This window comes from Equus asinus, chromosome 1, assembly GCF_041296235.1.
Source record: "Equus asinus isolate D_3611 breed Donkey chromosome 1, EquAss-T2T_v2, whole genome shotgun sequence".
NCBI classification, from domain to species: Eukaryota; Metazoa; Chordata; class Mammalia; order Perissodactyla; family Equidae; genus Equus; species Equus asinus.
In genome coordinates this window covers 95,486,390-95,513,628 of record NC_091790.1, presented here as the reverse complement: position 1 = coordinate 95,513,628, position 27,239 = coordinate 95,486,390, and the positions used below count along the sequence as shown (strand labels likewise).

Sequence of the window (27,239 nt, the reverse complement as noted above, 5' to 3'; positions counted from 1 at the left end):
TGAACGCGATCGCTCTATTTTAATTCTTAAAAGAAGTGATGCTGCCCTACCTTCTGAAACTTTGCCATGATCGTTGGTGAATTTAGCAAAGTTCATCCTTTTTTTTTGGCTCTCGTAGCATCAGACTCCTATTAACTACAGGTCAGAAGAGCAAGCCTCGCTTCTGCCACCTCGGCAAAGTAGTGAAAAGCAAGATCAGAATCTGAAGTGCATGTCAGAGGGGGCTGGGAATGCAGTCATGGAATATAGTGCCACCCTCACAATACTGGGAAAGTGGACCATAAATGTGCTAATGAGCAATGTGTCCTGTGTTTAGGTATTTCCAACAGTTCTAACGAGCATAAATGTCAGTCAGGCTTCTTCCTAAATTTCACAGCCCTTTCAATACGTCAGGCTACAGAAAGTGTGTAATTCTATGATCCACCCCCGTCCCCGCCCCTCCCGTGTTCCCTCCCTCCTCCTCCACCACCTTGATTATTTTGGGACAAATAAACACTCTGATTTTTTAAGTCTATGAATTCAGTGTTTCACAGATTCACACTCAGCCCAAAGCCCTGACACATGAGGCCCCTCAAAGCTCTCGCTGGGGAGACATCATCTTGGCCTAGAAATGTTCCAGAGGTGTTCAGTCACACCTCAGCTCTGGAGAAAGCGAAGTGATCCTAAAATGAACCATCTGTCTCTAAGCTACATTATCACCCAGAGTGCCCCCACACACCAATCCACCGAACCCAGGCTGAGTGACTCAGGAAAGGCAGTCCCACATAAGTAAGTCACTCTCCTGGATGGAATGATTCGGTATCTGCTCTTGTTCACGGCAGGAGATGTACTCAGGTTTACCTAACACTTACTGTCAGACACGGGGGCTGGCAAGGGAGGGATGTTCCATAAGACCACTGTGCGTCCCTCCACCAGGGACCGGAGCCTGGTCAGCAGACTTGAAAAAGCACTAGAGCTAATGGTCAACTTTCATCCACAGTGTCAATGATGAATACACAGTCAGTGCTGCAAAGTCTCACATTATTCTTGACTAGGATACAAGGTTAAAGGCTACCAGGTTACAAGACTAAACAATTGAGCACTGATCACGGTCTAGTTAACTTAATGTCACAACGCTAGGAGACCCTACAACTCCAGGGCTCTTACTGCCTCCTGCTTGATTTCCTAGCGGCAGCCTTGAATTTTAAGCCTCATCAAGACATGTCCATTGTCCTGTTGTTGTTGCTTTAAGAGTCCCAGAGTAGGAGACAAGACTGGATCTATTAGATGAGGTTTTGCTGATGTTTCAAAATAACCTGAATAAATTCACTTTAAATATATCAATTTTAACTGAAAAATAAAGTCTTTCCTGGTAATCACAACATTTTATCCTTGGTATATCTTGAGTAACTCACAAGTTCCCTCTGAAGAGGCAATAAGCTATATAGTTCCCTCTGAAGAGGCAATAAGCTATATATTATTTTCTTATGTTCCAAGGATCAGGACCCCACTGAAATAAAAGAGGAGTCCACTCTGTCAGGTCACAAGAACACCACTGCCACGCCACTGAACTATGCTGACACTCGATGGCCTGTGCCACATAAATGAGGACAGTGGTAGCCACCAAAACACGACCTTCAGAGACCTCCCTGTGGTTCTGCAAATCTTACCATTTCCCCACAACGATTCCCCCTCTTTTGCTATTACCCGGACCCTCTCCCCATACTCATCCAGGCAACCGGGCACTTCCATGCTGCAGCAGCCACAGGTCAGGTCTCAGTCCTCAGGAACTGGTCACCTCATCTTCAGCTCACCCCTGCCTCCCGGGACCTCCAGGAGGCCACCGTAACTACTATCCTCCTCCCTCACTGGGCCCCTTTCTCAGTCTCCTCTGCGGATGACTCTCCAACTCCAAGACCTCTAAATACTGGGGGATTCCAGCACCCGCTTCTCAGACTTCTTCCCTCCCTCCCGCCCTTCCTCCCCAGTGAGCTCATTCATCTTCATCACTGTAGACATCACCGAAAGCTAGAGGCTCCCTCGTTCATGTCTTTACAGACCTCGCCCCTGAAGTCTACGAGCACAACTCTCCCTGCCCATTGCCACTTCGCTGTTCCCTGGCCTCTCAACTCAAAGTCCTGGTCATCTTCCCCACACTGCTCCTGCATCTCAGCACATGGAAACGCCCTCCGTCCACTTGCTCACACCAAAGATTTTGATGTTGTCCATGTTTCCACTCTCTCTTCCATACACTCATCCAGTTTCCCACTTCTCCCCTGACTGTGTCCAGTCTAAGAGCACGATTCTGCTACCTGGTTTCTCGGCTTCTCTTCCTGCCCATCTGCAGCTTTCTCAACAGAGAAGCCAGAGTGATCTTTTTATGACCCATGTGCTCTGCCCCTGGCCACACACTTAGGGTGACCCCACCTCTCAGAATTAAATCAATGCCCTCACAACAGGTCCTCCACCCCCAAGGCCTCTGAAGGGTGGAGAGGGAGGGAGGAGGAGAGAGAGGGCAGAAAGGAGGCAGAGGACACAGGGGGAGGACGGGAGGGAGGAGGGAGGTGGAGGAAGGAAAACCGAGGGCCTTGAGAAGGTGCAGCCAAGTTTGAAAAGTGCTCCACCCCACTTCTGCTGAGAGAGCCACAGTGCTAGATTAAAGGCTCAAAAAAGTATGCGAGGAAAATAAAACCATTTGGCTCCATATAAAGCCCAAACTTATTCTACTATGACGTTCTTTCTGTTTCCACAGACTTGAAAGGAATGTCGGAAGGGCACCAGCCTTCTGCTCCATGTCCTTGTTTCCTCCTCAAGAGCCAGAGCAAGGGAGCAGCAGAGCCGAGGCCAGGTTGAAAGTCCACGCCCACCGCAACAGGACCAGAAGATTCCAGGTCCCTATGATGCCACCCGCCAGGTGACCATGAGAGTGAGATAAGACAGAGTCAGTCAAGGATAGGGCCCGCCTGATGGGGTTGAAGGTGTGGCCGTCACCCCCACTGTGTGTTCTCACCTCCTTCACATTTTCCCCTCACGATTTCTCTCTAAACGCTTCAAATCTACTTGAAAGACTGCCTTCCTATATAACTTCCAGTATTTTAAAACAAAGCCTATATTGACCCCAGTTAAAATCCCTCCAGTCTAGATACAATCTAATCCTGAATGTTATAGGATAACTTACCTTTCTAAGGGTTCAGTCTACCAGAGATAAGCTAAATGCAGGCACACAACTTACAGAAAAGAGGACAGGAGGAATGGGATGTCTTATCTCTGCAGGCTGATGAGAACAACACTGTACCCTCAGGGCGGGGAGGGAGCAGATCTGCTTTAACAAGGGAGTTTATCACCGTTCCCATCCTTAGTGGGGCCTGGATCCAGATTAATTACCAAAACCCTGGGTCAAGATGTTCCTCCACTCTGCCTCCCCTCTGGAGCAGACCTCTCAGCCCATGACAGGCAGGTGGGGGGCTGCCCTAGAGTGGCACAGAGTCTGGGTGGAGCAGCACAAACCAGGAGGAGGTGCCTGATCAATCCAGGAAGCCTGCTCAGACCCCTGCCCAGGTAGGGCCTTTGGGGAAGTTGGGACACACCTAATCCCGGGCCAGGTGGGAGGGAGGCCCAGACATCACGTGCCTCACAGCAACTGAGCCCATGGCCCATGGGCACCACGGGGCAGCAGTGCTGGTAGTGGATGCAGAAGTGACATTAGACAGTAGCAGACACTTAACCGTAAATTATCTCATGTGGGTCAAGTGTTATGCAGACGGACATTAAGTAGGGCAGCTGTTATCAGGGAAAGCTCCGTGGTGGGTGTGAGGGTTGAGCTTGGAAAAGTGGTAGAAATTAGGGAGAGGTGGAGAAAGCAGGTGGGGGCAGAGCAACAAAACGATAGAGATGAGGGAACATGGGATACTTCGGCAACACAGGATGAAGCCCCAATGCCAAGGCTGGGGGAACTAGGAGAAAACACCCAGGGTACCAAAGCCAGGGAAAAGAGCCCCTTGTTGGACATTTACAACGGGCAAGGTTCCAAGCTGAGCATCAACACAGACCTTTCTCCTTCTCCTTCCTAACAGCACATAACATGAGGAACCCGTGGTCCAGGCTCTCAGCAACACTGGCATTTAACACGGTGGCCGGGACTGGGGCCTTGGGGCCAGAGCCCACAGGGAACAGAGGCTGGTCAGGGTGAAACACGATGATATCCATTCTGGCCTCACAGACTATAAGATAAAACAATTCTGGTTTCAGGAACAGAGTGAGACCCACCCCAAAAAGGGGAAAAGCTTCTAGGGAATTTCCTTCAAAAACATCATGGGAAGATGTGCTAAATGAAAATACATATTGGAAAAACACCTCGTTTTCTCACCCAAAATAGGCTGAAGGGTCTACACTCTACAATCTAGATGATGCTAAAGATTCCTCAAACTCCGAAGTTCCAGATGTTTACAAACATACTAACCTATTTTGTATGAAATTTGAATTTTTATTACGAAATTCTTTATTGTATAGTCATAAAATGAAATTTTAAATTGTTTTGTTTCAAAAAAGTAGACATATGTCTACTCTAGCCACAGTAGTCCTACATTATCAGAGTCATTATAAATAATCACCAGGAGTTTTTCTTCTGAAGTTTGCATAATTTGCAGGATCTGTCATTTTCAAAGCAACATTTTTTTTCCCCATTGGCTCTAAAATCTGCAGTAACTAAGAAAGTACTAATCTCCCAATGAAGTCATCCACATCCATCACACACCCTCTGGACCCTCAGACATCAACTCGTTTGTCTATGAAGTAATTCATCAAGAGAACCCCTGACAGCACAAAGAAAAGAGCACCTCTGAAATGTTACCCTCTTCTCTCCTCCACCCTCTTTTCAGGCCTACAGCTCTGTTATTTCTGAAAGCATGAAATGCTTTAAATGGCGCTATTCAATCAGAGCTTGTACTCCTTATCATAAATCTCATTGCATGTTATTACATTCCTCCATCTTCCCTTAATTGAGACTGTAACTTAAAAAAATTAATCCTCCTTTCAACTTAGAATAGATTGTAACAGCCTGTTGATTCTGCTGCTCCCTCAGTAATATTGCTGCCAGGCTGCCCCCACTTTCAGAAAGAGCAAAGGAAAATCCATTTCTTGAAGACAGTTGGAATGTCTGGCCTACAAGTCACATACAGCAACACAGAGTAGCCCTCTGGCAGCTCTCCGTAGGGAAGCACGTAAAAAGCTCCCTCTGCTATCTCAGGAGCTATATTCCCTTGGGAGGTACCAAGGCAGAAAGTCCTTTGCAAAATATCAAGGATGGCCACACGCAACATTTTGGTAGATGTTGCTCTGAACATTCACATATAAAACTTAGTTGAAAAGTTGAACGAGCTACCAACATTGGATAAGGACCCAAGACCAATAAAAAACATTTTTAAAAAAGAGGTTCCCTTCCTGCATCTTGCATTCTACCTAAGCAGGTGCACACACCCAAGTTTCCTTTGCCATTCTTCTTCCATGCCTCTATTTCAGGGCAGTCCTGTTCCACAGAAGCTTCCATGACTACAAACACGGTGAGCCTGGTAAGAGTTGCTCTTGGGGTAAGACATCTAGAAGTGCTAGAGTATGCTATCCACAATTCTAAACAACCGACAGCAGATACAAACATGTATAACCAGCATGCTTAGGTTCCCCACCCCTACTCTTCAATATTTGTGAAATCAAGCCATTCCCATTGTCAATGCCAGAAGAGCTACATTTTTACATCACAAAGATACCCAAGTTCCCAGTCTAATGACGCTGGCCACTTTCACAGGAGGACAAAGACAGTGGACATCTTAGATAATGAATCACCCAGGCCCTAGATTCAGCCTGCAATGACCCCCAGGGTCCTGAGGTAACTCACTAATGACCAGCATGGGCCCTCTGAGATCATAGTCCAGGCTACCGGAGAAGAAAGGTAAGTCCACTGTGCTCCCAGGAGTTACCTTTAACCATCTAAAACGTGAGTAAAATCAATAAAATAAGGGTAGACTCAGAGGATCCACAATGGTTTGGCTCCTGACACTACACGTCAGACTCAACAGGAACTAACCAGGTGTTGATCCCCAGGCACCTAGAGCTTTGCCCTGTAAGAGAGACCTCTAGCTCTTGATGCTTTGTCCACTGCCTTGGCTGGCCTGGGACATTGTCTTCCTGACCAGTCCTACCCCTGCTCTCCCAGACCAGAATGCAGATGACAGGCAGACCCACAGCCATGCCCCAAACCAGATGTCCAGGACACCAGCAGGAGGAGACTGAATCCAGAAAGGAGGACAGAAGGAAGGACACGGCATTCCTACAAGCCAAGAAAGAGGCAGTAAAGAAAGCAATCTACCGCAGCTGTATTCAAACAGCAAAAACCTGGAAACAACCCAAATGTCCATCAATAGGTGGATGGATGAACCAGTTGTGATGGGTCCACGCAAAGGAATACTACTCAGCAATAAAAAGGAGCAAGCTGTTGCTACATGCTTCAACTTCAGCACAGCTCCATCTCAAAATAATTATGCAGAGTAAAAGAGGACAATCAAAATACATCAGTTCCCTTTAGTTGCCTTTATGTAATACTCTAGAAAATGCAAATTAATCTGCAATGAGAGAAAACAGATGGGTGGAAGGGTGGGAGAGAAGGACTGCCAAGTGGCAGGAGGAAACTTTTGGGGGTGATGGATTTATCTTCATTATTTTGATTAAGGTGATGGTTTCATGTGTGTGTACATATATCAAAATTCATCAAATTGTACCTTTTAAATATGTGCAGTTTATTATACTTCAAATTGTTTTTTTTTAAACAAGAAAACAATTTGGGGGAGAGGATATCAAGGGATTTGGTGTGACTAGAACAAGAAGGGTCGATTCTCACTATCTGCAGTAGCTATGTTCTGAATTAGTGAATACTGAATTAGCGAATATTGAACCTCTGGCCCTAAGGGAAATACAGTTAGGTTTCTATGAGCTTCTGGTCGCAACATTTTCATCAATCAATTAATATTTCATGTGTTTTTGTTTTTTTGTGTGTTTCTGTTTAAAAACAACTTAATATCTATACACAATTGATTCGTTAACATTGAAGTCTGGCCAACGGCACTATAAGCCATGCCTGAACAAAGCTGACCTAACACATATATGTTTTCTGTCAGGCGTATTACAACCTTCTTATGCGTAGGAACACCTCAACACTATGCTTTTGACAGCAAAATCACCAAGAAAAAGCACAAAAATGTGAATGATGTAGCACCAAATAGACTGCAAAAGGACACGTGTTTACAGTTGGAGAGCTGAGGTAAGAAGGAGAGCGTCAGCGTCTTGCCCAATCTCACGTGGGAACGTGCAAGTCAGGCAACTCAACCTCTCTGCCACTCTGTGCATGTCTACAAGTGACTGCAAAAGTTCCACGAGTATGGATTTTGGAGGTGCAGACACATTTTAGCGAGTAGGCAACTTCACAGATACGGGGTTGGTGAACGACGCGAATGAACGGGACTTCTTTGTGCCTTGGTGCTCTCATCTGTAAAATGGGGCAAGGGTGTATCTACTTCACAGGGCTATTGTGAAGATCACAAGAGTTCACGCGCAGACTCACTCACAACAGCACTGGCACTATGAGTACAACACACGTCAGTTATTGCTGTCATTGTCATTTGTACGGCCATCGGCTGATCTCTGCACCTCCTCTTTCCACAGAGCGAGTACTCTGCACTGCTGTCTACTTCCCCACAGCAGCGCCCAGCATCTGTGGACAGGGGAGGATGGGCCAGGCATCACTCCACCAAGTTCTGTGACATTGGGGGCATCACAGAGGGGTTGTACCTGAGCTGAGGCTGCTTGGTTTGGACCCCTATGACTTATCTTAAATAGCATGCTAACTGCTTTTTGCCTGCAGAACACTTTCTCCGAATTCAACTTTAACATTGTCACTACTTAAAAACACTCAGCTTCAAGAAATACTGCCCATTATCTTATCCCCAAAGTTGTCAGCAACTTATCAATACTTATGAATATTTTAAGATGATTTCAGTTCTCTTGAGAAACTCTCATTTTAAGGATACATTGGTAGTCACCAAAATCAAGGCACCAACATGTTCTGAGTAGCAATCAGCTCTTCTCCCAATTCTAATGGACAGAAATAATGGCAACAAATAGCTGGTTTTGGTTTTGAACAGGAGAAGTATGGCAAAGAGATGAACTGGCAACATGAAAAGAAATAAGAGACTGATTAGTTATCAGTCTTTGAAAGATTACTGAGTCCTAAGTCTTCCAATTTAGTTAAGAGCTGAAGACTTAAAAATTGTCCGCTTCACTTTAAAAACACTTAGACTTCTAACAGGCATTGACAGAATTCTGACAATTATTTTCATCTTTTGGCTGAACCTCATAAGGAACCAAATAATCATTCTCTACAGCTCCTTCTAAAACTCAACCACCACGAGCCAGCCTGGTGGGGAGTGGCTGGGTCCGGTGCACCCTGCTTCAGCAGCCCGGCTTCGCAGGTTTGGATCCCGGGTGCAGAACCTACACCACTCATCAGCCATGCTGAAGCGGTGACTCACATACAAAAGAGAGGAGGCACTGATGTTAGCTCAGCGACAATCTTCCTCACTAGAAACAAACAAATAAACAAATAAACTCGACTATCTTGTTCCCAGCAAAAGATTTTGAGTAGGAAACCTTAAAAGCCAAGTAAAGATTTCCAGTTCTAGCCAAGATGGAGTAGCCATGATGGACCTCAAATAACAAGAAGCAGAGGAAGACTCGGAGAGGTAGAAAGAAGGAGGCAGCTGACTGGGGACATTGGGACTTGAGGGAGAACGTGGCAGTGAGTTCCTGGGTTTCCTTATCATCTCCCACAGACCTCAGACAGGGCACTACAGAAGTCTCCAACCAGGAACCACCAACAGGCTGGGACAGGAAAAGTTCCAAGACAGCACGTTCCCACCACCAAAGGACCAGGAAAAGGGTGGCCAAACAAAACTAAAAATCTTTTGGACAATACTCACCCTACTCCAGCCAAACACCATTGGAAAAACTGCTCACACCCACCACGGTTTCAGCAGGCCGAGTGGAAACTAATTTTCCACCCCTCTCCTAGCCCCCGACTTGGCAGAAGCAGGTGGCCACACTGGGATCCCTCCTGGGTGGGGGGTGGGGGTCTGCTGGCCAAGCAGGAGCTGATCTTCTCCTACTCGGTGGACGCGGACACTCAATTCTTCTCCACTGGGGAGCTTTGCTTCCACTCCTCCTGGCATCATGAAGGGCACCATGGGGTGAGAGGTGGGGTTAACTGGCATTTCTTCCCCGTCCTCCATCTCCCATGCCAGCAGAGCCCAGTGAGGGGAGCTCAGTCTCCCCTCCAACTTGGCCGCAGGAGGTATTGCTCTGGGAAGGTATAAGTGGGGCCAAGAAGGAGCTGAACTTCCACCCAAACTGACTGTGACAAGGTGTTTTGTGTCAGCCCTCCAGGTGGTGTCTGCAGGGCCCAACAGGCAACTGACATCTACCCCTACACAGACCTATGGCTAGGCCTCAACAGGAAAACTGCCTGCTAAGAAGGTTAAACAGGATCCAAAATCTCTCAACATAAAACCAAGATGTCCAAAATAAAATGAAAAGCACCTGTTGTACCAAGAACAAAGACAGCCGCAACTGGAATGAGAAAGAGAGTCAACCGATGCCAGCACTGAGATGACTGGGGTTGGAATCGTCTGACAAGCATTTCAGAGCAGCCATCAAAAAAATGCTTCCATGAGAATCACAAACACTCTCGAAATAAATCAGAGCAGAAAAGCTACATCTTTAAGTGACTCACAAGTAGGGTGGTAACAGTATTTTTCTCCCTTCAATCTTAGACTACTGATTTTTAGATTCTCTGCAGCAGGGAGTAACCGTTCTAAGACCTCATTGTATTTGGACCCAACGATTGTATTTGGACTCACTGTATTTGAATCATTCCATCAGATATTTATTGAGATCCTGCCATGTGCGAGGTATCATGCTGGCTGATCAGGAATACAGAGATATGCCCCATGATCATTGCTTTCTGGTACTTTCCAGTGAGAGGAAGAGGCATATGCAACATCACTATATCAGGGCATGCTAGGTCAAGTGCCCAAAATGAGGTATGGGCACTCCAGAGAAGAATACAAAATGTCTGCCAAAAGAGGAAAGTGCATTGTTATAGAAACCTACAGACGAGAGAATGCCAAGAAAAGATGGAACATACGACACCAAAGTGTATAAGAGCTTCTTAAAGATCTGTTCATGGCTAGCTGACCTTGAGCATCAAAGTCGCTGTGTGGCCCAACTATGATTTTCTGCCCTCAGAAAGAGGAAGGCAGAAGTCATTCCATCTTTAGTTAGAGTCTGAGAATGCTTTGGTTTAAACTTACTGTAAATGAGAAAGAACAAATGATTGGTGCCACTGGGCAGAGAAATGGTTTCTACCCTCAACCAAACTCTGTCATGTTAAATAAGTTAAAGTAGCTGAAGCCACAATAACTAGCCCTCCTCTGACTGCCATCTCAAAGGTAAGTGGTCAATGAGAGAGGCACCCTCCTATTGTCCATAAGAGTCCAGTGAGAGCCTGGCCACTGGGGGCACACCTGCCTCTGCTGGCCACGGGCAGGAGAGCACCCCATCAGAGGCTGAGCCCTGGGAGGGAGGCTGCTGCAGTGGATACTCAGCTTGGGGTTGTGATGCTGAGACCCAAGTCAATCCCTAAAAATTCTCCAAAGAGAACAAAACAAGCAACCATAAAACACAGCCAAAGGATGGCTAAGCCACGGTCCGAGAGAGGCCCCAGGCCTGAGGGAAACACTCAGAGACCTCTCCAAGATCACTAGTGGGAGAACAGAAATTGGACGATTAAGATCATTGGTACCTTTCTCTCTCTCCCCACTATGACCCCAAAACAACCAGAGCTCTTGAGATGCGATGAACCTGAGGGAGAACAGTGGGAGGACTGCCCTGATGCCCACTGCCCTCTCCCTACTTTACCACCCACGGCCCCATCACTCCAGGATCTGTGATTCCCATGGCAGGTCCGCACATAGCTAGGCACTGGGGGCCCTGGTCTGAGCCACCGTGCAAACTGAAGCCTGCTGTGACAATAACCATTTCCCTAATTAGCCACTAACTGGTCCCTCTCAGACCCTCTCATTTTGTGTGGCAGTATCTTTCGGAAATACCAAGGGACTGGGCTCCAACTCTTAGAGCAAACAAAACAGGAGATCTTACTGGAATATCTTGCTACTAAAAATACCTTCCGTGCCTGCAGGGGCTGTGCGCAGCCTACAGACCATGGTACCCTCAGCACCTAGGAGGGGACCTGGTATCAAATGGGTGATTGCGAGGAACTTATGGTATGAGTAGAAAAAAGCAAAGTGAGAACTAATCTATGAGCAGTTTCAATCAAATACATTATACAACACATACAAGTTAGTAGAGTCTAACCTTGGGTTAGATTTGTTCTCTTTAACACAGTGGCTCGAGGATGCCAAGGAGCCCCACCCGGCACTTGATGAGGTCGGCCCTGTCCTGGAGAGGATGCATACTCCAGACTGCCCGTTGGAATGGCCTAAGTGTGGAGCTCACAGACCCACACACGCTGTGCTACCTCCACATCCCATGAGAGTGCATTTTAGCAATTGTCTGGCCAGGACTAAGGGTGCAGTGGGTAGCCATGGAATAACGTAAACTGGCTTTTAAAAAGTCTAAGACTTCCTGCCTCGGACTCATCCCTGGAGAAGTCCCTCATGAAAGTGTCATGATAATCACAGGGAGGAAACAAAAGGCACCCTGCCCACTGTCCTATTGCCCCCCAGACCCAGGGAGCTCCACGCCCCCTGGCTCAGCCACCATGTCCCACACTCACGTGCTGGATGAGAGGCATCTGGGTAAGAGATCAAGAAAGGGCTCTGTGGCTAAAAGAGTTTTTGGAATTTCCCACCCCAGAGCAATCTTTTGCGGCCCACCCCTTATTCACTACACTGACTGATCCCTCTGGGGACTCAGAGTCAAGAAGCTGGGGATGGCCGGGTGGCCACAAACCCCACTCTTGGAGGGTAGATGAGGCATGCCCCACACTGTGGCTTCCACGGCAGTGGACCCCACTGCTTAAGCTGCCGTTGATAATTAGATTTTAAGCCCAAAACAGGAGGATTAACTGTGAAATGAGGTTTCATTTCAACGTTGTGTCCATGCCAAGAGGTCCCTGATCGGGCTCTTGGAATTCAGAGGCTCATGGCTTTGAAAGAGAACTGTGTTTGAACGATACAAGCAGAAAGAAAAAAGACAGAAGGCATAGGCTGGTCTGGTGATCCAAGAAGTGGGGGCAGGGGTGGTCTTGCCCTTTTCAGATGTCTCTTCAACACTGTAAAGGCTTGCCAGAAACAAAAACAGTCCCAAACCTGAAGGAATCTCAGCACCACTCATGATGACTCCCGTGTTTGGATGAAGGACAAAGCCAGCACAAAGAAGCAGAGGGACCAAGGAGGATGACCCCCTCCCCATGAGAGCATCAACCCAACCCAATCGCCAGGCACCGCCTTCCGCACCATGTCGTCAAGGACAAAGCACCTGGCCATGCGGAACCTGTGCCCTGGATCTCAGACACTGAACAGTTGGGGCTACAATGAGCCACAAAACGATTATTTTCACTCTAATTCATCCTCCTATGAGACTTTCATTTCTACAGCTTCTGAGAAAAGTCAGAGATAGAGCACTTCTGTCACCTTCGTTCATCTCGCTGTGAGAAGGAGGATCAAGGGCCTCTGTTTTACAAAAAACAGTCCATCTCGATGGCCTGTTCCTCCAGGAAGGCGGTGAAAGTCTGAGGCGGTCACAGTTCATCAGAAGTGAGCGCCGCTCGGCAGGACTAGGGCAGGAGCAGAAGCTACAGCTACTCCTAACTCCGTGCAGGACGCTGTCCCTACAAAGGACCACTGACTCACAAGGAAAAAACCATGCTCTAGAAAAGAGCAACTTTCACATGAGCTTTCTAGAGGGAAACATGAAAACTCCCACATGTGTACTTTTTGAATTTGGAACCAAGTATGTAAAATGCTACTGACATCGGTAGAGGCTGACATTTGGCAAGCATCTGCTGAATGAACCAAATTAGTACAATGGCTAAGAACCCTTTCTTCTGCCTTGTGGACAGTGAAGGAAAACCCAAAGGGAATAAAAGGTCCTGAAAGGAGGCCACAAAAAGGAGGGGGAAGAGAAATGAGAGGGGGAAGGGAGAGAAGGGAGGAAAGATGAAGGGAGTGCCCAGATCTTTGTATCAAGGACAGTGGACTCCCATCCCTCAGCCTCCCTTCAGCCCCTTGGGCTGGGGGTCCCTTCTGTTAGAGGCTACACTTAAACATTCCCATGCTGAAGCCCTAACCCCCAGGACTTTAGAATGTGCTCTATTTGGAAACAGGATCTTTAAAGATGCAATTAAGGTAAAATGAGGCCTTTAGGATGGGCCCTAACCCAGTGTGAAGAGTGTCCTTATACGAAGAGGAGATGAGGACACAGACACGCACGGTGGGGAGACCACATGAGGACACAGGGAGAGAACAGTTGTCTACAATGCAAGGAGAGAGGCCTCAGGAGAAACCAGTCCTGCTGACACTGTGATCTCAGACTTCTAACCTCCAAGACTGTGAGGAAATACCTTTCTGTTGTTTAAGCCACTGCAGGATTGGTTATGGCAGGCAGTCTGAGCTGACTGATGCACTCTCTAACAGCTGCCCCCAACCCCCATCTTTCATCCTCCCTGGGGGCAAAGGCTCCAGCAGGCACATTTGCTAGAAGACCGTTCTGACCCCCTCAGTCCTCCAACTAATATCTCAGACCCACTGACAGCACAGTAAGAACCCCAGCCCCCTGGCTGACCAGGATGAAAGGGAAGGTCCGTTCCCAGAAAGGGCTGTCTCAGCGAAGCCCTGAGGAGAGGAGGCGCCAACACTTGCCCCGGACCTTCATTTCTCACCTGTATCCCCAGCTCAGTGCTACAGGTGGGGCAGACCGGCACTCATGCTGGAAAACAAAGCCTGAGTCAAGACCCGCCTCACCATTCTGTTCTGGCCCATCTCCAAAAACAACAGCTGCCGACTTCTGAGGGCTTACTATGCTATTCTCAGAATAACCCGGGAGGCAGATTATGACCCCCACTTTAGGGAAAGCAAAGGGGGACTAGAGAGGGTGAGCAGGCAGTTGGCATGGAGGGTGGTCTGCAAGGCCCAGGTCAAGCCCAGCCCAGCATGGTCTCTCCAACCCCTCCCACCTCAGCTCAATGAGTGAAGACAGGGAGGGAGCTAAACCGAGGATCGGGGGGCGGGGGGAGATGATGGGGACACGAGGCAACTCCCTGTAGAAACAGTGGAATAAAGGGTCTATTGTTATGCTTCTGCCTATAATGACATGCATTTATTGATCTCACCTTAATCAATATTTAACAGACGATTCTTCTGTAAAGAGAGAAACAATCTACCAGTGAAAATCAAACAGACTTTACCTGTCCAGGGCTTGCTCGGGCTCCGTCTGTTTGGCGGCTGCCTGGCTTGACTGGGAGGACCCAGGTGAGAACCAGCTGCTGGTCACGGGGCCGCCGCTCCCCACAGCTCCCTCCTCTGGCTCAGCATGCTGCTCAACTCCAAAGCTGAAAAGTCAAAGAGGCCATCACTGAACACGCTGAACTTGTAGAAATGTGAATTTTATGCTCTGCACCCAGGACTAAAAGGTTTAAAACAGACATACTGAATATTTTCTCTTCAAGGAGATAATTTAAAAGACTCTTTGAAGAACAGAACAAAAAGGAAGTCCACAAGAAGTAGGTTTCTAGTTGCCATGTCAACTGACAGCAGGGAGAAATGCTAGGGCCCAGAAGAGCAATGGGAAGTCCCCTTGGGCTCCCAGGTCACTGCCTGCAAGTCTTCCCCCTCCTGAAGAACAAGGACCCCCAAGGTAGGTGGGGTATGGAATGCGCAGACCTTTGCCCCCCGCAAGGTCAAGTTTACCTATAATTTATGCTTCAAGCCCAGATCAAAGCCCATGTCCTTCAAAGGGTCCTCCCAGGCTACAGACCTCACCCCACGCCACAGGGACCTTCTTCCACCTGGGACCAGGTACCAGCCCCACCGAGTCCACACTGTTCTCAGAAGGCTCTGCTGAGCACAAAAAGATGTTCTTCACGCGGAACACGCATGTTCCACAGGACAGGGGTAGAAGCAAGCTGACCTGCAGTTAGAATCCTGGCTTTTTTCTCTGATTCATTTATCCAACTCATATTTACTGAGGGCCCAAGCTACTGTTCTAGGCTTGGAGGAGAGGGTGGGAACTGAGACAAACCCTTGTCCTGCTGGAGGTGACTTGGTAGTTAGCTGGGCAACTCTCTGGTATCTCCGGACCCAGGCTCCTAGGCAAGGCAGTGGGGAGAAAGCCCACCTCCCTGAGGATTATAATAGATTTCACTGGGATGACACTGAATCTTCACATGTCTAAAGGAAACACATACAATGACTTAAGAGGGAGATCAGCATGGAGCAAGGGCTCATTCGAGAAGAGTCATCACTGTTGTTATCTTTGTATGTTTGAGCTGGTCCACTGCCTGACGTTGGTGTCCTTGGGTGGAGAACAGATCACTCAATAAAGTGATCATAAACTAACCCTTCCTGATGATTTAATAGTGGAAATAAAACCAGCCCTGCCTCTGACCTGACATGGAATAAGTCATGGGCCTATAACTTTGAAAACCAATGTATAGGATCCCACTAGGCATGCTGGCTAGGAATCAGGCATGGGAGCCAGACAGCCGTGGCCGTCTCCTGACACTATCCCGTTCTTAGCAGGTGACGTCTGGGTGAATTGCTGAACTCAGTGAACCTCAGTGACCCCCAACTCCAAAATCGACGTGAAAATAGTATCTCCCTGAAGGGCTTTTATGAGGCTGAAACGAGCTAGTGCATGTAAAGACTTAGGATTCACCATATAGTAACTGCTAAACATAGTTACCATTAACTATGACACATCAGATACTAAACACATTAGCCACCTGCAAGCTGTAAAGCCTGATGTCTAGATGGATGCTAATCTTTTTAGAATCAAAAGGGGAGATACATGTTACTGATTATTTGACTCCTCAAAGCTGAGCATCACATGTATATGCAAAGCCATTTTATTAGGGGTACCTGCTTTCACCCTCTCAAACAATTTGTGAGTCTGAAAAGTATTATAATGATTATGTAGAGTGGAACATCTCTAAATTCTATGAATATTCAAACAAGTATGAGGGTCTCTGCAATGACAATGGGAATTGTCATTGTTAGGAATGTTGGGAATGCTGTTGGGGTCACCTAAGGACAGCATGTACCTGTGGATCACTTCTATTTCTCATATCTTTTCCAGAGAATCTATTCTTTTCCAGGATTCTGATCCAAATGCCCCAGGACTACTTCCAAATGCATCTTTCATGCATATGCCTTCAAATTTGCAACACGTGCTTGGGAGGTTTGCTTTTTATAATGGGCAAAATTAATTAAGAAATTAGACATATTATATATTATAATTAAAGAAAAATGACATATAGTTGTCAGTCCAGCTGGTCGCCACTTCAACCATTTTTGTCTGTTTTTAAGAAAGTGGATATTGAACTTTATAGTAGACAAAACAAAGACAATATGATTTTTGAACTTGAACTGAAAAGAGTTACTGAGATACAGTACCTCCTCAATAAGAGCAGGACCAATCAACAGACACGAGAGTGCGTACTGCAAACACACCTGCAGGCATCATTTACGACAGCTCCAGCCAGCACCCACAGCAGGCACCACCAACCCCCGAGTGCAGACCAGTATGCCTCCTGCACTGAGCTGGCCACTGCCCCTGCACCTCAGAGTGAATGGAACGCTCTCGGTGCTGTCGGCCCTTCAGTCAGGATGGGCTTCTCAAGCAGTTTTATAGCCAGGCACAACATTAACCTGAGATCTTAAAGAATGTATGAACTTGAGTGAAAAATAAATGTCTTAACTTACTTCCAAAATATTTCAGAAACAAAGGACCTCTTGATTTCTGTGTAGTATCTTTGATATCTTCCAAAAACTCCTGGGTTAATATAAAGTTTTCCTTCTGTCTAGCTTTCTCACAATAAATATTTAGAGTAATAACAGTGGATATTTAGACACTCAACAAATCCCAATTTTCATGACGAGGATACTCAGCCTGTTCAGCCAGACAGCTCTGGAATGAAGTCTAGGCCTTCTCAAAAGGGGACAGAGTACCCTTAATTTAAAAAAATTAAATTCAATATTGTATTGATATCAGAGACCACTGTTTTCAGAGTAAGAAGGTGCTTATGAAGACAAGTTAAGAAATATGTCAATGAAATGGAATCAAAAAAAAGGCAAAGCTTTAACAAGGAATTATAAAACTTCAGAATGCTATTGCCAGAACCTCTAGACAACTTAAAGGACAAGTAACCATTCAAGCTGCAACGCCACACCTCACACCCCCTTCATCAGGCCCGAAGACAGATCTGCCCTTCCGGCAATGCCACAGCTACCTTCCTGGTAAAGATGACAGAACATGGAGACAAAGGAAGCTAGCAGCAGAAGGAAATTAAAACATAGGAACGTGCCCACCCAAATGCCAACACCATACCTTCAAACCATTAAACACACAGGAAACATTCAGCAGGGACATTTTGGCCCAAGCCCAGGAGGGCCCCTTCTTTGATGGCCCATCCATCAGCAGACACTCGGGGGCTCCACAGAGATGGCGAGCATGGCCCGGGACAGAGTGCTCACATCCCAGAAAGAATTTCCCAAGTGGCCACCATCACGAAAACCAACAAAACTTAACTAAAACGTATGAATGGGCCCAGACCCCATCTGGTTCTCAATTCTAGGGTCAAGCAGAACCAACCATCCTACCAGTCCTCACCATGGGGCTTCCAGGAGCCACCAAGCAAACCCACAGATGGGTTACCCAAACGAAACCTGTCCAAGGCCATACAGACGAGAAATGCAAAGAGAATAAGGGACCGCCTACCCAAATGAGGCAGACTACTTCTCTCTAAAGCTAGTCCAAAGTCAGCAGAGCAGAGAGGGATAGGACAAACGCATGCACAGACACAGTAACTGACCAGAAGGCAGATGGAAATTTCCCCACTCTCCATAGCTGATACACATACATGCATAGTTTAGTTCAGTCCTCAGAACAGGCCTATATAAACAAAAGAATTTCACCACACTTCCCTGAGAGAGATAAAAGACCTGGACAAAGGGAAACACACTAAGTTCCTGAATGGGAAAATTAAACATCAAAACCATTTCGATTCTCCTAAAAGCAATTAATTTAAAAATTAAGGTTAATTTTGTAAATGAAATGCTCTATCAACCTAAATTCATTGAAAATGATAAAATAAATAAATAGTAAGACTGTCAATAGTAGAGCATTAAGGGAGAATTACTCTCATCACATAGTAAAATATTATAAAGCAAAAGTAGTTAAAATAGTGTGGTAGCAGCACAGAAACACAAGCTGGAGTCCATCAGGAAGAGCGAGGTTTACCAATATCAGTGTGAATATTTTCACAGCAGCACCGCGCTATGTCAACTATCCTGATATAAGAGTGTGTCCAAATCATCATGCTTCCACAACCTGGCACACAGGACCCATCAGACTGGAATCCCAGGGCTTCCCAAGCCTTTCCTAACTCTCACAATGACGCCACCCAAGATGAAGGTGACAGCCGTGACGACCACAGAGATGGCAGTGATAGCCACCCTTGACTGACAGCCTATTATATGTCAGACCTCTCACCGAATGCTCCACATGTAAGAGGTTCTTGAAGATCAAGCTAAAAGGAGCAAACGCACGTGAGACATAATAAAACAGGCAAAGATTAGTGGTTCTTAATTAAAAACAATTCAACATTGTCAATGCTTCGAGGCAGAAGTATTACCCCATTTTATGGATGAAGAAACTAAGACTGGGAGGCAATAAGTACCCGCCAAGGTCACAGAGCTAGTAAGTGGAAGAGTCAAGATTCAAATCAAGGGATGTTTGAACCCAGAGCATCTACTTTATTATTTTGTTAAGAAAATATCTTTGTATGATAAGAAAAGAGACTAGGAAACTTGTACTTATTTGTAAGGTTTCTCTTCATTTTTGTTCTTTCACCTACACTGTTTGGAGCATATTTTATTTTCATTTAGAGAAAAAAATAGCCAAAAGTAAGAGCCTGAAATTCAAAGCGTAGAGGGTAATGAGGGAAAAAAACCCTCTGCTCGCCAGTAATTAGGATGTTAGTGATGAGGTATAAAACAAGGAACCCTCTTAATCTAACAAAGGCATCTACCAGAAACTTCCGGCAGGCAGGTAGCCTACATAACGTAGAAGCACCAACAACCTTCCCGTTAAAATCAGGGCCAGGAAGCCCATGATTATAGTTTTAGCCACCAATGTTCTAGAGGTCTCAGACAACACAGTGAGATAAGAAACAGAAGTGAGGTGTAAATGTCGACTAAGAAAAGATAAAAAGTCTGCGTTACTCACAGACGAAATGCAGGACCATCAGCTAAAAAATGGTTACAGCGAATGTGAGCATTTAGCAAGGTCGCTATCCCAGGGCCACCCACACATCCTCGGTCCTTCTGTACACCAGCACCAAGACAGAAAGTCTAATGGTAAAATGGTTTTATTCACAGATGCAACAAATACAACCTACTTAAAAAATATACACAAGATCCTTTGAAGAAAACAAAAGACCTTTGGTGAGGAATCTGAAAGAAGACACGAAGGTAGAAACATCACTTTCTGGGAAGGGGAGTGCCACACCCACAACGACACTCCTCTGCAGTTAAGGGATGGATGTGATACAACCCCAGTGAACACCCCAGTGTGCCAGGGACTCAGCTGGCTGATTGACGGGCATAGGAACAGACACAGAAGGCTAAAGAGCACAATAAAAAAATCTGGATGGAAGTGAATGAATGACAATATAGAATGAAAAATAAGATCCAGGATCATTGCCCATTGGTGCACAGTAAGACACGGTCAGATCCTCACCTCCCACCATTCCTGATAGATTGAAGGTATAAACATTACAAAACATACTAAGAGAAAGCATGGAAGAATAATGTTACAAAATCTGGGTGAGAAAGATCTTCCTAAGCAACATTCTTAACCTGAAGCCATGAAGGAAAAACCAACTCCTTTACAGCAAAAGGCCCTCTATACAAAATCAAAAGACAAGCAAAAAGCCTTGGGAGAAAATATTAGTAGCACTATGCAGCAATCTGCATTTAGTAAATCTCTTGTTTATTAAAATAAGAGATAGGGTAAGCAGCCCAGTGTAAAAATGGGGAGAGGACAGAAGCAAACAGCTTGCAAAATACACATGTGAAACATGCTCAACTTCAGTAGTAACCATGGAAATACAAATTATAATAGCAAAAATGAGCTATAGTTTTTGACCCATCAGATTGCTGAAAATGAAAAGGGCTGGGACAACCACTGAGAGTGGGGAACAGCCTAGGACACAACAGGCCTCCACAGGCTTGGGGCAGCCAACTGGGCAGCATCTCCCAAACTTCAGCCCTAGGCACAGGAATCCTACTTCTCATAACTTATCCTCACAGGCACACACTCATACACACCTGTACACACACACACAGGTCCTTCACTGCCACACTCTAACATGGAAAAACTGGAAGCAACTGGAAGCCCCTGCCCAAATCTCCCGTCCCTCGCTGCAGGTCACCGCACGGCACCCACCAACTGCACGTGGCGAGCCCAGGAGTCCTCCTCTAGCCTTCCTCTCTCACACCTCCCTCCCCTGTAATCCACCAGCCCAGTCAATGTTGGCTGTAGAAGCACCTGAAATCCATCCACTGCCTTCCATCTCTGCTACCACCGGGGCCACCAACCTCACCTGACCTGGAACAAGCTCTCAGCAACTGTTGCATCCTTGCTCGCTCCCAGACTGGGCTTCTCAGTGGGCTTCAGATGCACCCCAAAGCCCAGCGACAGCCGCCAAGCTGACCCATGGGCCCTGCCTCCCCCACCAGGTTCCTGGGGAGCCACCCACCTGTGATTCACTTCACCCACCAGCCTCCTCTAGGTCCTCGGACACTCCTCTTCCTCATGCCCTTTGCATGTTCTTTGCCCTCTACCTGAATGCCTCCTTCATTCCAGCTCCTCTCTCTGTGGCTCCTTGGGGCAGGCAGGCCTCTGCACACCCTGTCCAGGCCCCTCTAGCCCCTGGTCCACCACCCCGGGACTCCTCAGGTGTGTATAGCTGATCTTCCCACTGCTGACTTGGTGTGTGTCTGTCTCTCTACCAAGAAGCCACTCTGCAGGCAGAAACCATATTTGTCCAGGACATTGCTGTATCCCCAGCTCTCGGCAAGGGACTAAGCAGCTCAATCTTTGCTGAACACATGAAAAAATGCCCCAACAGGAGCCTGGTAACCATATAGGAGTGCAGCGATTCTCCAGGCTGGTAGGCAGCTGACAGAAAGAGCCCCCATGGAACTGGGTGTCTGGTCTGTGAGAGGCAGCGTGGAAGTGACAGCCTGGCTCAGCCCAGGGAGCAGCCTGCCTCCTGTGCCTCAATCTCCTCAACAGAAATGAAATAAAATAGTCCCAACCTCATGCAAGTATTAAATGATGCAATTCCCATAAAGTGCTTCTCAAAGAGCTGGCAGAAGGTAGCGCTTGACAGATGTCAGCAACTAAGATAAAAGAGAAAAAGAACTAAGAAATAGGCGATGTTTGTGTAAAAGGGGAATGTGACAAATGTGCATCCACGAATTTCAAGCATAAAAAGCCCAAGAAGAATTCCGAACACTGACCTGGAGGGAGGCTCACAACGATGAAACAGAGAGCACGAGAGCGGGGATTTCACTCCTTTCTCTACAGCCTTCTGGGTTTGAATGTTTAGAAGGAGGAACATGAATCACTCACGTGATTTTTAGAATTAATCTACCTAGCAAGAAGTGCTTTAGTCAAGTTTCAGATCAATGGTCCTGTTTGTTCTCCTCCCTTCTCACCCTCACCCAAAACCTGCACGCTGAGTCCCTTGAGATGCTCAAGCACTGTCTCCCTCCCTCTGCTCGAGTGGCTGGCTCTCCCCTCTTTCTAGGATTTCCAGAGAAACCACCGCTCTATACCTAAAACAATGAGGCCATTAAGTGCTCCAGGCAAGTCACATGAGCAGAACAGTGCACGCAGACGCTGTTCTGTACAGGCTGATTCTAGAAACGCGGAAGGACTCGTCTATTTTATTTTATTTTCCTTCCTTTCTTTATTTTGCATCTCCTTTCTTCCCTTAGGAGGTTAAAAAAAGTAAGATAAAGAGCAAAGTAAGTGAAGACAACATTGCTTGTGGACAAAGTACATCATTTAACTGAATTTTCAGCGGCAACAGTTTTGAGTGAGGAAGGCACGGCCAACAGCTGGTTGAGATTCCGCCCTTCTGCAGTGAGTAAATCTACAGGAAATGGAGTCAATCCTGTTGGATGCTTTATCGCCACTCTGAAAACAGCCCATTATGAAGATTAGCCAAGCCACGGACACACCACAAAGTCTAATATCCCCCCACCTTCAGGACTTTATATTTTAAAGATAATCACATCTTTTCTTTCTCTGTACCATTCAATATATGCAATAGGTAACTACTGTGGGGTCTAGGTTTTCAAGAAAAAGTATCAAAGCATACATATTTCTGGTCCCTCTGCTCCAGAAATCAAGATTTTTAGCAAGGACAAGGGAGATGTACAGTCTAGTCAATGCAGGAATGGTCAGAAATCGATGATGAGCGGCTCTGAAACGATTATTGAACAGTAGGCAGGTCTGACAAGACTGAAAATGGACCAGCGTAAGGCATATTAAAAACTACTAAATTTAACAATTTAATCTACTTTTATGACTTTTATAAAATCTAGCAGTATGAATCTTTAATGACCTCTAATTATCTCCGTGTATTTAGTCCTCTTCATCTGCTGCTCAGCCCTTTCAGCAGCTTCCTAAGTCCCTGTTGGCTGGGCCAGTTCAGACCCTGTGGGGCCCGAGAACAGCACCACCCCGTTGGTGCGGGAGCAACAGGCTGCCCAGCCCGGCTCCTGATCCTCCAGTTCCAAAAGCAACACCTGAATCCTGAAAGTATAGGATGGAAGGGTACAGCAGACCTGAAAGGTTGTTATGGACTGCAGGTTTGTGCCCCCCAAAATTCATATGTTGAAGCCTAAACTCCCAATATCGTAGGATTAGGAGGTGGGGCCTTTGGTAGGTAGCTGGGTTATTAGATGGAGTCAAGATGGTGGGGGTCCCCATAATGGGATTAGTGTCCTTATAAGAAGAGACCAGAGAGCTAGAACTCTTTCTGCCATGTGAGGACACAGCGAGAAGGCAGCCATCTGCAAACCAGGGAAAGACTTACCAGGCTCTGAATCTGCTGACATATTGATCTTAGACTTCCCAGCCCCTAGAACTATAAGAAGTAAATGCCTGTTGCCTAAGCCCCAGTCTGCGGTATTCCGTTATAGCAGCCTGGAGCAGACTAAAACAAAGGTAGACATACTGACCACCCTGACGCCAGCACTAAACTGCTCAAGGAAGGAAAGAAGAATTCATTTGTTGTTTCCTAACCTCAAAATGTAAATGACCCCACCCTGGCAGAGACTCCCTTAGTCTCCCCCTCCTCCATGAAGAGGCTCTCCCCTGGCCACATGGTCACTTGCTCGGGACACATGAGCATCAGGGACTCTCCCCAGAAAGCAGAATGTCCTGCTCAGGCATGCAGAGCCAGTACAGTCTTCTGGGTCTCATGTCCACCAGTCCCACTGAAGAGTCACAGTGTGGCAGCTCCCAGGAGCAGTTCCCTCATGCTGCCTCCAAAGCCCTTGGCCAAGCTACAGGTACAGCTTAGCGCCAAAAGTGTCCCTTGGGGCATGAACAGTTCTTACATGCTCCTATCAAGGTGCACCTCTTAGATGCCACATATCAATGAGCCCACCATGACGGGACCTGACAGGACCAGTCATCTCCTTGTTCAGGGACATGAGCCACGGCAGGGGTGAAGACCTGACAGAGAGACCAGCACAGAGCAGACCCTCCTGCCACTGGCTGCATCTTTCCATCCTTCCCCGTCCACTGTTTTGTTCCCTTGTCATGTACCAGGAGCCCGCGTGTGCCTCCCAAAGACCCAGTGCTGTCTGCCTGGGACCTGGGAGACCAAACTGAGTCAACAGCAGAAACCGTGTGATGCTCTCCAACCCTCTGGTTCCTTATCTGAGCAAGAAGGGCCTCAGGCACTCACCTGCTTCTTAGATTAGGGTTCGGAATGAGAATTTATTTGGATGGAAACGTTCTCTACTTTCCAAAAACAGAGACTCGACAGCCAGATTACAAACGCTCTCAAGCTTGCCACCCTCTCATCACCCAGTACTGGCTCCTATCCGACTTACGGGGTGGCTGTGCAATGACAATGCTAAACACAGAGTAATTCTTTGGCTATTTTCCTTCAAGCTAAACGAAGTAGACAACCTGCAGTGTTACAAACAATTTGGAAAAGACAACATGGGAAGCTAGAAGTACTAGCTGATGCAGTCATTCTGCTTTTACCTGGCTCTAGTAATTTGTGCAGAAAAGGTAAAGACTCACATTGCCACCTCCTTCAATCCCCAAATGACTCTCAATTTAGAATTAATTACCCTGACAGAAGAGAAGAGTCTTTCCATGCCAGTCGAAAGGCGTCTGCTGTTGAAGATAGAACACCACTTCGAAGGCTCTCATAAACCCAGGAGCTCACGCAGACAGCTGAATGCTTTGCTACCCTCCTTAACAACCACCTTTTACATGTTTACCTTAGTCCTGAAATTCATTATTTTTTCATTAATTCACTCCACAAACATTTATTGAGTGGCTCACTATGTTCTCAATCTCAGTACTGTCAGTTACAGAGCCATCTAGAATTGGTCCCTAACCTAAACTTTTAGGGCAATTGATCTAAGACACAGGAGTGTGTCCAAATCTTGGTCAGGATCCCATACTGAGAATATGAGAAGAGAATCAGCTTGCGGTATGCATGACCTATCACTGCTTTTATCCATTCTGCAAAAACTTCACGCAATGTTGAAACACATTCTAAATGAACTTGTTCTCAGGTGCCTAGCAGGGGACCCTCAGCTGTTGACAATCCCTATGGGGAACAACCCTCAACAACTGCTGACTTGTTTAGGAATCCTAGCTGTTCACACATCATTCACCAAAGAACAAGTCCTCCTCCTGCCTGGGAAAGTTTGCCCCTTGGACTGACCAGAGGCAAAGCAAAGGGAAGAAACAGGGCTCCACTCACCAGTCAGAAGAGAAGAAAGCTACTCTAGGGGCCACTGGGGTGGCTGGTGTCCCAAGCAAATCACTCGGAAGTTCACCTCTGAGCTCAGGTGAGTGCTCCTTAAAACATTCACTGCTCCTCCCTTGAATGGAGCCTCAGCGAGGAGCCCGCGTCTGGCCCTGCAAAGCTAATTCTACTTAACTCCACCAGTGAAATCCATACTTAGCATTTCATTACTCAATTCTCCTCCTCGTGGCGACTGAGCTACTAAAACAGTCACAAAAGACTGACTTCAAATGGTCTCCTATAAAGATTAAGTTTATCTAAATCTTTTTAGAATTTTATTCTCTTCCACAGTTGTGACGTCAAATGTTCAGGACAGGCCATCATACCACACACGAGGTCAGGCTCCACAGGAAGAAAGCTAACGTTGAGACTCAAGGTGGAATCTCTCATTTTAACCAAAAGCACCTGCCTTGGCCACTGAAACAGCTTCTCTTGGCAAATACAGATCATGTATTCCTCACGTCACTCACCCTTCCCTCCTCTTCACACTTCTCAAATTGACCGGTCCTCAACACCTCAGCATGTCCCCTGGCTGTGCTCTACCGCTCCCATGCTTTACCTGTGGGGTAAAGTTAAAAAAAAAAATATCTGGTCTTTGTTTCAGGTTTGTGCTACACAGCTCCTAAGACTCTCAGAATTTCCAGAGCAACAAGCGTCTCTTGTAGGCTAATATCTTTTGTATGATGTATGCTAATAGATGTGAACTCCAGTCTCCAGGGAGGGGAGGGGGGCTGAAAGCCCACCCTTTAATCATGCCTTGGTCTTTCTGGTGACCAGCACCCATCCTAAAGCCATCTTGGGGCCCCCAGCCAACCTCTGGAGAGAGGAGAGGGGCCAGAAATTGAGTTAATCACCAATGGCCAATGAGTTAATCAATCATGCCTACCTAACGGAAACTCCATCCAAACCCCTAAAGGACAGGGTTCAGAGAGATTCCAGGGTGGTGAACACTGGGGTGGTGGGAGGGTGGTGTATGTGGAGAGGACATGGAAGCTCCACATCTGCCCTCCCTACCAAACCTTGTTCTATGCATCCCTTCCGATTGGTTGTTCCTGAGTTGTATCCTTTATAATAAACCAAGGTAGGCAAAGTGTCTTCCTGAATTCTGTGAAACAGTGTACGAAATTACCAAACCAGAAAACGGGGTTGCAGAAACCCCAATATACAGTCATTTTGTCAGAAGTACAGGTGGCCCAGGACTGGCCGCTGGCATCTGAACAGGGGCAGTCTTATGGCTGTCTTGAGCCCTTTAACTTGTGGGATCTGACGCTAACTCCAGGTAGATAGTGTCAGAACTGAGTTGAATTGTAGGACAGCCAGTTGGTGTCCAGAGCACTGGAGAACTGGTGTCAGAAGGAAAACCCCACATATTTGGTGTCAGAAGTGTTGTGAGTAAAAACAGCTTAACCTGGACACAGAAAAACAGGGCCCATGGCCAACACCGCCTTGCCCTCCACTGCTAGTCTGTCCTTCCTCACGGTCAGCTCCCAGCCAGCCTCGCCCACCTGGCATTCCGTGGGCTCTGTGGTCTGAGCACCACACTAAGGCCCTTCATGCCCACAGGAGGTGGCGGAGTCCCTGGGCATTCTGATGGGGCAGCACGACCAGATCCACCAGCATGAAGAGGGGCAGGGAGGAAATGCGACCACTGCTTCTTCATCTGCAGCACCCTTCTCTCCCTTCTCAGCTCACCTTTTATGCGTGACATAAAAAGTGCCACCTCTTTTGCCTTCGTGGTCTCTGTGGATTAACTCTCCTTTGTTCCAAAGTGCTTGCGGGAGGCACTTTGAGTGACGCTTGTGTCAGTTCCCTTACAGACCCTTTAGTTCCCCCATGGGTAACAGGG

At 46.9% G+C, this 27,239-nt stretch overlaps 1 protein-coding gene across 3 annotated transcripts in view; it reads right to left on the bottom strand.

Moving 5' to 3' along the window:
- The window catches only part of GRB10 (growth factor receptor bound protein 10), a 203,865-nt gene that overhangs the window by 154,675 nt on the left and 21,951 nt on the right, over positions 1–27,239 (bottom strand). For 2 of the 3 annotated variants that reach the window (XM_070497694.1, XM_070497794.1), the window contains exon 2: positions 14,507–14,650. The gene's annotated coding sequence lies outside the window, so the exon portion shown is untranslated. Of the gene's footprint in view, positions 1–14,506; positions 14,651–25,863; positions 25,948–27,239 lie in introns of those variants that run through there. The other variant, XM_014828260.3, reaches the window with a different exon arrangement.